Genomic DNA, 8,276 nt, shown 5'->3' with positions numbered 1-8,276 from the left:
GCAGGTGTGAGCGCAGAATCGACGGCATTAAAAAATATGTCGACTGGACCATCGGTGCCAGCGGCAGGAGCGACGGCACAAATCGGTAGTGATGCCTTTTCTTCAAGCATTGAATCCTCTAAAAGGCAGTAAAAAGTCTCGAAGCTCCCCAGACACTCGCCGCGTAGTATAACTGACGGACATGCAGATACATTGCACACGTAGATAGCCGCAGAACCATTGCAGAAGTTTATGACAGCCCATGGGAGGAGGAAGTTTCGGCGCCGAGCAGGAGCTGCAGATGGCGAAAACAAAACAGGTGAGTTGGGGGCGGCAGGCGAAAACACAGGCACGAGAACGACGGACAAAGGGGCGATGTGGACGTCAGCCGCGGCAAACACTTTAGGGGGAGTGTGGTCGTCGAGGTCAGGCCACGGCGTAGACAATCTCAGTTCGGCACGAGCGCAGTTCACGAGGGCTTGATGACTAGACAGAAAATCCCATCCTAGGATTAGGTCGTAGGATGATCGCGGCAGGACGACAAACTTAACGGCATACATAACATTTTGAATAATTACACGGGCTGTGCACTGAGCGGTAGGCTTGGCGTGATGCGAGGTCGCCGTACGAAGGGAAACATCGGTAAGCGGGGTGGCCACTTTTCTCAGATCGCGGCACAATTTTTCGCTAATTACAGAAACAACAGCTCCTGTGTCGACAAGTGCACGTACGGCGATACCTTCTACCAATAAATCAATTTCGTTAGGCGGGTAAAAATGAGGTCTTGGAGAGTTCGATGACGGCGCAGCTCTTGCCTTGGGAACTGCGGCTGTTAGTTTTCCTCTCGTGCGGGGCTAGGTGGGCGAAGCATCGGGGAGATGAGTCGGCGACGGGGAGAAGACGACCAGCGTGAGTCTATGGGCGGCGTGTAGAAAACGGGTCGGCGACAGGAGAAGAAACTCGTGGTGAATGCTGAGCACCTTGATAGGTTGGTGAAGCCACACCGTTTTGAGAGCGGAAGCGGCGACGGGTACAGTGGCGGACTATACCAGCAAGGCCACATGCGAAGCAGATGGGCGTGTTATCAATGGTGCGCCACGGGTTCAGAATAAATCATAGGAATCATCTTCTTTTCAATCGGCTTTACTAACCTACCTTAATGAGAAAACCTGGCATACCAGCTGATCATTTCTACACAACCATATCATCCTGCTTGCACGCCTTACTACCTTTGAACTCTGTCCTACATTTGCTGTATTATTCTAAAAGTGTTGTAGCTCTGTCTTGTATTATTGCATTATATAACAATTACTTCATGCTACTACTAGATGCACTGTATCTCCTTAATGTTCTGATCATTTGTGTTCTTTATTTGCGTTTTGTTGTTCATGCTTATAACCCAGTTTTGAAGTTTCTTGTTGTTATTCCCCCCCTATGTAACGCCCGATTCTGGGCCCTTAGGGTAAATAAATGAAATGAAATGAAATGAAAAATGGTCCGGTGGGCGAAGAAGGATGGGGCACCGTGCGTGAGGGTGGCGGCGACGTGTAGAAGGACCCGGTGGCCCGGTAGGCGCCAGAAAGAGATAAGGCCTGTGGTCTGGCAAGAATGGCGGCGTAAGTTAGTGGCGTAGTGACAGGCAACGCTGGAGGGGCAGCTGGTAGTGCCTCGGCGACTTGCGTCTCAATGACGTGACGAAGAGGTGGGTCTAAAGATGACAGTGCTGGCTCAGGTGTGTGGCCGACAAGGGAAAGTTGACGTGTAACTTCCTGGCGGATGAACTGCTTTATGTGTGCTAGCAAAACGGTGTGATCAGCAGGGGCGTCGTTGGCAAGGGTGGAAATGTCTGCTGTATCTTGAGCAGCACGGCGCATCGACGCACGCTGCTTTCGCAGCTCGTCGTAAGTCTGGCAGAGTTGTATCACGTCGGCTACCGTGTGGGGGTTCCTAGCGTCAAGCATCTGAAATGCATCTTCGTCGACTCCTTTCATGATTCGCTTTATTTTTTCCCCCGCAGGGGCGTCTGCGTCAGCAGGCGTTTGGTGTGTTGCGACACCACAAACCCGAGTACACGAGGGTTGGCCCCTCCCGCGTCTAACCGTGCGCGGCTTAGCCGTGTCCGGGGAAAAGGGGATCCTGGGGGTTGAGCCAATTCCGGGTGTTTGGACCTTTACGGCCCCCGGCGGAGGCAACACACCCCTTTGGCCTCGGCTTCACGTAGACGGCACCCCCGGACTGGCCCACCCGGGGGAAATCGGTAGTTGCCTTTTCCTATCCTTCTCTTCAATCTTCGTCTTTCTCTCACTTTCAATCTTTCCTGTCTTCTCCTCTCTTCTATTTACTTCCGACTTTCCAGGCAGCGAGGGTTAACCTTGTGTGGTGCAACCAACCTTGGCTGTACATATTTGGTTATAGTAGTGGCGTACAGCTGGCGTTTTGCAGGACCTGTCTTTTCCAGGTCCTGCAGCGTCCCCTCGTTGGGCTCCATGGTGGGTGGCTGGCGTCGCTGCCGAAAAATTCTATACCTATGGCTGAACAATTCCCGCCACTCCCTGATCGCCGTCTGAAAAGAGGGCGCACCGAAGATGTGTTCCAGTTTTTTGGACGCCAAACACAGAATTTCCCCCGATTTCATGTAATTCACTCTGAAAAGTCAGACACATCAGTACGTACAATTTCACCTTTCCTTGTCTCAAAGTCTTTGACTGATATTTTTGGAACAGGCTACAAAGCATCCAGGATGGCAAGCGGGGATCTCCTCTTGGAACTCCGTGATCTCAAACAATACGAGAAACTGCCCAATCTAGTGTCATTTGGAGATGCCCAATTAACAGTAACCCCACACCGTACTATGAATACCACCCGTGGCGTTGTCTCAGATGATGACCTGTTGCAGCTGAGTGAGGCTGAACTCCTTGAGGGTTTCAGTGATCAGAATGTCATCAATGTTAAACGGATTAAAATGAGGCGAGATGGCAAAGAACTCCTGACTAAACACCTAATACTTACTTTCAACTCAAGTGTCCTGCCCGAGTCCATCGAGGCCGGGTACATCAAGCTTCGTGTTAGGCCATACGTGCCAAATCCCCTTCGATGTTTCAAATGCCAGCGGTTCGGCCATAGTTCACAGAACTGCCGAGGCCGCCAAACCTGTGCGAAATGCAGTGCTCACGAACACTCCTCCGAGTCTTGTGAAGGTTCTCTACATTGTGTTAACTGTGATGGGGAGCACGCCGCATACTCGCGGTCGTGCCCATCTTGGAAAAAAGAAAAGGAAATAGTGACAATTAAGGTAAAAGAAAACATAACTTTCAAAGAGGCACGAAGGCGGGTTACCTACCTGTCTAAAACCAGCTTTGCCGATGTGACGCGTCAGGGGGCAGCGTCGCAGCGGCTTCCGGCTGCTGTCCGGCCCATGCGTAGTGAGCCGGCGGTGAAGCCATCTGCCCCCTCGGCGACTGCAGCTAGCGCTGCTCCGCCACCCCAGCAGAAGGGGCCATCCACCTCTGGGCTGGTGGCCTCCAAGGTCTTGTCTCTCGAGACGAGGCCTTCACTGCGAACAAACCGCTCTCAAGAGCGGGTGTCCAGCGCTCCGCAAGAGCCGATGGACACATCTTCCAGCCAGACGGCGCAGCCAGCGCCAAAGGAGCGGCGAGAATCTCTCGACCGCTCCAAAAAAGAAAAAGCCCGCATCACAGGGCCTGACAAGGGCTCTGTAAGTTAAGTTAGTGTTTTTACACGAGACACACAGCACAAACATCGTTTGCAACATGGCCACACAGATACTACAGTGGAACGTCAGAGGACTACTTCGTAACCTCGACGACATCACAGAACTCATACATAAATTTAATCCGAAGGTGCTGTGTGTCCAAGAAACACACTTAAAACCTACACAGTCCAACTTTCTCAAGCAATATGCCATTTTCCGTAAAGATCGTGACAACGCTTCTGCCTTGTCCGGAGGTGTAGCCATAGTTGTAAATAAGTCTGTTGCTTGCCAACAGTTTGCCCTTCACACGCCTCTCGAGGCTGTATCTGTGCGAGCAATTTTATTCAACAAGCTTATAACGATCTGCTCCATTTACATACCACCCAACCATCACCTCACTAAAACGGAATTTTACAGCCTCATCGACCAGCTCCCAGAACCATACATTATCACTGGTGATTTTAATGCTCATCATACCCTTTGGGGAGATTCGCGATGCGACGCGAGAGGTCGACTCATTGAAAACTTCCTTGTTAACTCCGGTGCGTGCCTCTTCAATAAGAAGGAACCAACATATTACAATATCCATCATAGTTCATATTCATCAATAGACCTGTCAATTGGCTCTGCCTCACTTTTCCCTGACTTAGAATGGCATGTAATTAAAAACCCATTCGGAAGTGATCATTTCCCAGTAACCCTAAACTTAGTAACCGAACATGACTCTCTTCCCCATGTCCCTCGCTGGAAACTGGCCTCAGCTGACTGGGAATGCTTTAGGGAATCCACGTACTTATCACGAGATTTTATAAATAATTTTACTATATATCATGCCGTATCATATTTTACTGCTTTTATCATTGACGCCGCTGAGAAGTTCATCCCTCAAACATGTGGCACTTCATTTAAAAGACGGGTCCCCTGGTGGAATAACGATTGTAGACAGGCACGAAGGAGACAAATTCAAGCTTGGGGCAAACTACGTGAATGTCCTACAGCTGAAAACCTCATAGAATTTAAACATGTTAAATCCCAGGGAAGAAGGACGCGAAGACAGGCTAAGAGGGCAAGTTGGTAAAGGTTTCTCTCAGGTATCAACTCGTATACTCAAGAGGCAAAAGTATGGGACAGGCTAATGAGGCTAAAAGGAAAAGAAATCCATCCGTTGCCGCTAGTGAACGACGAAGCTAACAGCTTGGAAGACCAAGCTGACGCTCTTGGCGAACACTTCGAGCGCATGTCTAGTTCAAATAATTATTCCAAGGCATTCCTTAAGCACAAACAAATCGCAGAACGCAAGGCTATTGACCGCAAATGCAGACAGAACGAACCCTATAACATGCCTTTTAACATCGCCGAATTGAGAGCCTCCTTGGCTGCATGTCGGAGCTCTGCACCTGGACCCGACAGGATCATGTACGACATGATCAAACACATTCACAGTGATACCCAAACAACGCTACTCGCACTTTTCAATGCTATATGGGCTGCCGGGTACCTACCTACTGCATGGAAAGAATCCCTTGTCGTTCCGATTCTGAAACAAGGTAAAGACCCCAAATTAGTAACAAGTTACCGCCCAATAGCCCTCACAAGTTGTATCTGCAAACTCTTTGAAAAAATGATCAATCTTCGCCTTTTACACTTCCTTGAGTCAAACAAAATCCTTGATCCATATCAGTGCGGCTTCAGAGAAGGACGGTCTACAACGGACCATCTCGTGCGCATCGAAGCAAACATTCGTGATGCCTTCATACATAAACAATACTTCCTATCCGTGTTTCTCGATACGGAAAAGGCGTACGATACGACCTGGCGTTACGGAATCCTACGCGATCTGTCGGCAATGGGCATCCGCGGTAATATGTTAATTATTATTGAAAGCTACCTACACAACCGCACATTCCGGGTTAAAATAGGTAATGCACTGTCGCGTCCATTTAAACAGGAAACTGGTGTACCCCAAGGAGGTGTGCTCATGCACACTGTTTATCGCGAAGATGAACACGCTTCGTGCCTCACTACCGCCAGCTATTTTTTATTCTGTCTACGTAGACGACATACAAATAGGTTTCAAATCCTGCAACCTCACAGTCTGTGAGAGACAAGTACAACAGGGCTTGAACAAAGTGTCCAAGTGGGCAGACGAAAACGGATTCAAGGTGAACCCCCACAAAAGCTCCTGTGTTCTTTTCACCAGGAAGAAAGGGCTTGTTGCAGATCCCACTATCGAAATGTATGGACAACGAATACCTGTCAACAAAGAGCACAAGTTCCTAGGCATCATACTTGATTCTAAACTTACTTTCATTCCACATATAAAATATCTCAAGGTGAAATGTCTAAAAACAATGAACTTACTAAAAATTTTATCACACATCCTGGGGTAGTGACAGGAAGTGTTTAATGAATCTGTACAAGAGTCTCATTTCATCACGACTGGACTACGGTAGCGCGGTATATCACTCTGCCGCCCCTAGTGCGCTGAAGATGCTGGATCCCGTCACTGGCGCTTTCAGAACAAGTCCCATTGAAAGTTTATACGTCGAATCAAATGTGTGGTCACTCCATCTGCAGAGAGCATACACCAGCCTCACATATTTCCTTAAAGTCCGCTCTAATCATCAGCATCCATGTTTTAATACCGTTAACGATATGACGTGTGCTACACTTTTTGGTAATCGTCCCTCTATAAGACATCCTTTCTCACTGCGTGTCAGGGAGCTTAGCGAAGAAATGGATATCCCACTCCACGAACATCGCTTAATGCCTTCAGCCAAGCTGTTACCACCTTGGGAGTGGCAGGTGGTAGCATGTGATATGTCCATTGTAGAGGTTACAAAGCACGCTTCAGAGGTTGAAATCCGAATGCATTTCCTAGAATTACAGTCCAAGTACCCGTGCACAGAATTTTACACAGACGCTTCTAAATCACATGCCGGAGTATCCTATGCAGCCGTCGGCCCGTCCTTCTCGGAATCCGGCGTGCTTCACCAAGAAACAAGTATCTTTACGGCTGAGGCCTACGCAATATTGTCAGCTGTAAAGCATATAAAGAAATCAAAACTTCAAAATACTATTATATTTACAGACTCTCAAAGCGTCGTAAAAGCCTTGAAGTCACCCTGTAAACAGAAAAACCCTATTCTCATTGAGCTCTATTCTGTTCTTTGTAGAGCATACGCAACTAACCAACATGTCATTATATGCTGGGAGCCAGGGCATCGAGGCATCGAGGGCAATGTTCTTGCCGACCAAATGGCCACATCAGTCACAACACCCGCTATTAACCCTATAGCTGCTGTTCCTGCAACAGATTTGAAACCTTTCTTGCGAAAGAAACTGAGAAGCCACTGGCAACGCTTGTGGGACGCAGAAACAAGTAATAAGCTTCATTTGATTAAGCCACAGTTAAGTTACTGGCCATCCGTAACAAAAACACGACGAACTGATGTCCTATTCTGTCGTCTCAGAATAGGACACACCTACGGCACCCACAATTTTTTATTGAATGGTCATGATCCTCCAACCTGTGGTAGATGTGGCGACAGGCTCACCGTCCTCCACGTCCTCCTGGAGTGTCGGGAAGCCGAAAGAGAAAGAAAGAAACACTTTCCTCTAGCATATCGCTCTTGTGTTCCTCTGCATCCCGCCATGTTTCTTGGTAAAGAACCGCTCTTTAACACCAAAGCAGTCCTCGCATACTTGAAAGATGTTGTGCTACATGTTATTAGCCCAGTAAGTTCGTAGCGCATCCTCTCCCAAGAGGATGTTGCTGTGATAGTTTTTTTATAGCACATGCCTACAAGCTCTTGTGTCTCAAGGGCTCTGTTTAGGTACTTGTGCTTCTGGCCAATTCCAGCATCTGTAATATTTTTGTAAGTCATATCATTCTTTTGCAATGTATATTCATGTCTATAGTACACATCATTAGTCATTGCCATAATCTTATTACGTATAGATTTTACGCTCTTTACAGCGACTGTTTTTAGGCCCCTTTACAGCCATGCCACATCGAATGTTCATGTAATTGACTATTCATATACCAAGTCATTACCATCGTCTTAGCGCTCTTTGGCCACATCTGGCCCTTGCGCCAATAAACCAAAATAATCATCATCATCATTATTTTTTCCTCTTCGGCAAGAGATGGGTCGAAGCGCTTGCACGGGGTGAGAACATCTCCGATGTAGCTTGTAAACGTCTCCTCCCTGCGTTGGACTCGACTGCGCAAGCGCTGTTCCACGCCAGCCGGCGCACGGCGGGACGACCGAAGACCTTCGCGACGGCTGCCGTGAAGGTCGACCAGTTCGTGATATCGGTTTCATGATTGTTGAACCAGAGGCCGGCTACATTAGTGATGTAAAAGTGAACGTTCGTGAGCTTGGCGCGGTCATCCCATTTGTTACAAGAGCCCACTTGTTCGTACTCGATGATCCAATCCTTGACGTCCTGGTCGTCGGTGCCGCTAAATATAGGTGGGTCTCGTTGTCGGCGCACGCCAGCAGAGTGGGTTGTCGGTGGCACGGGAGCAGCTTGCGATGGGCCGGGATCAGTCATGGTGAAAGCTGATGGTAGCGTCCGG

This window comes from Dermacentor silvarum, chromosome 8 (assembly GCF_013339745.2).
Source record: "Dermacentor silvarum isolate Dsil-2018 chromosome 8, BIME_Dsil_1.4, whole genome shotgun sequence".
Classification (NCBI taxonomy): Eukaryota; Metazoa; Arthropoda; class Arachnida; order Ixodida; family Ixodidae; genus Dermacentor; species Dermacentor silvarum.
Note: the sequence above shows the minus strand (reverse complement) of the source record.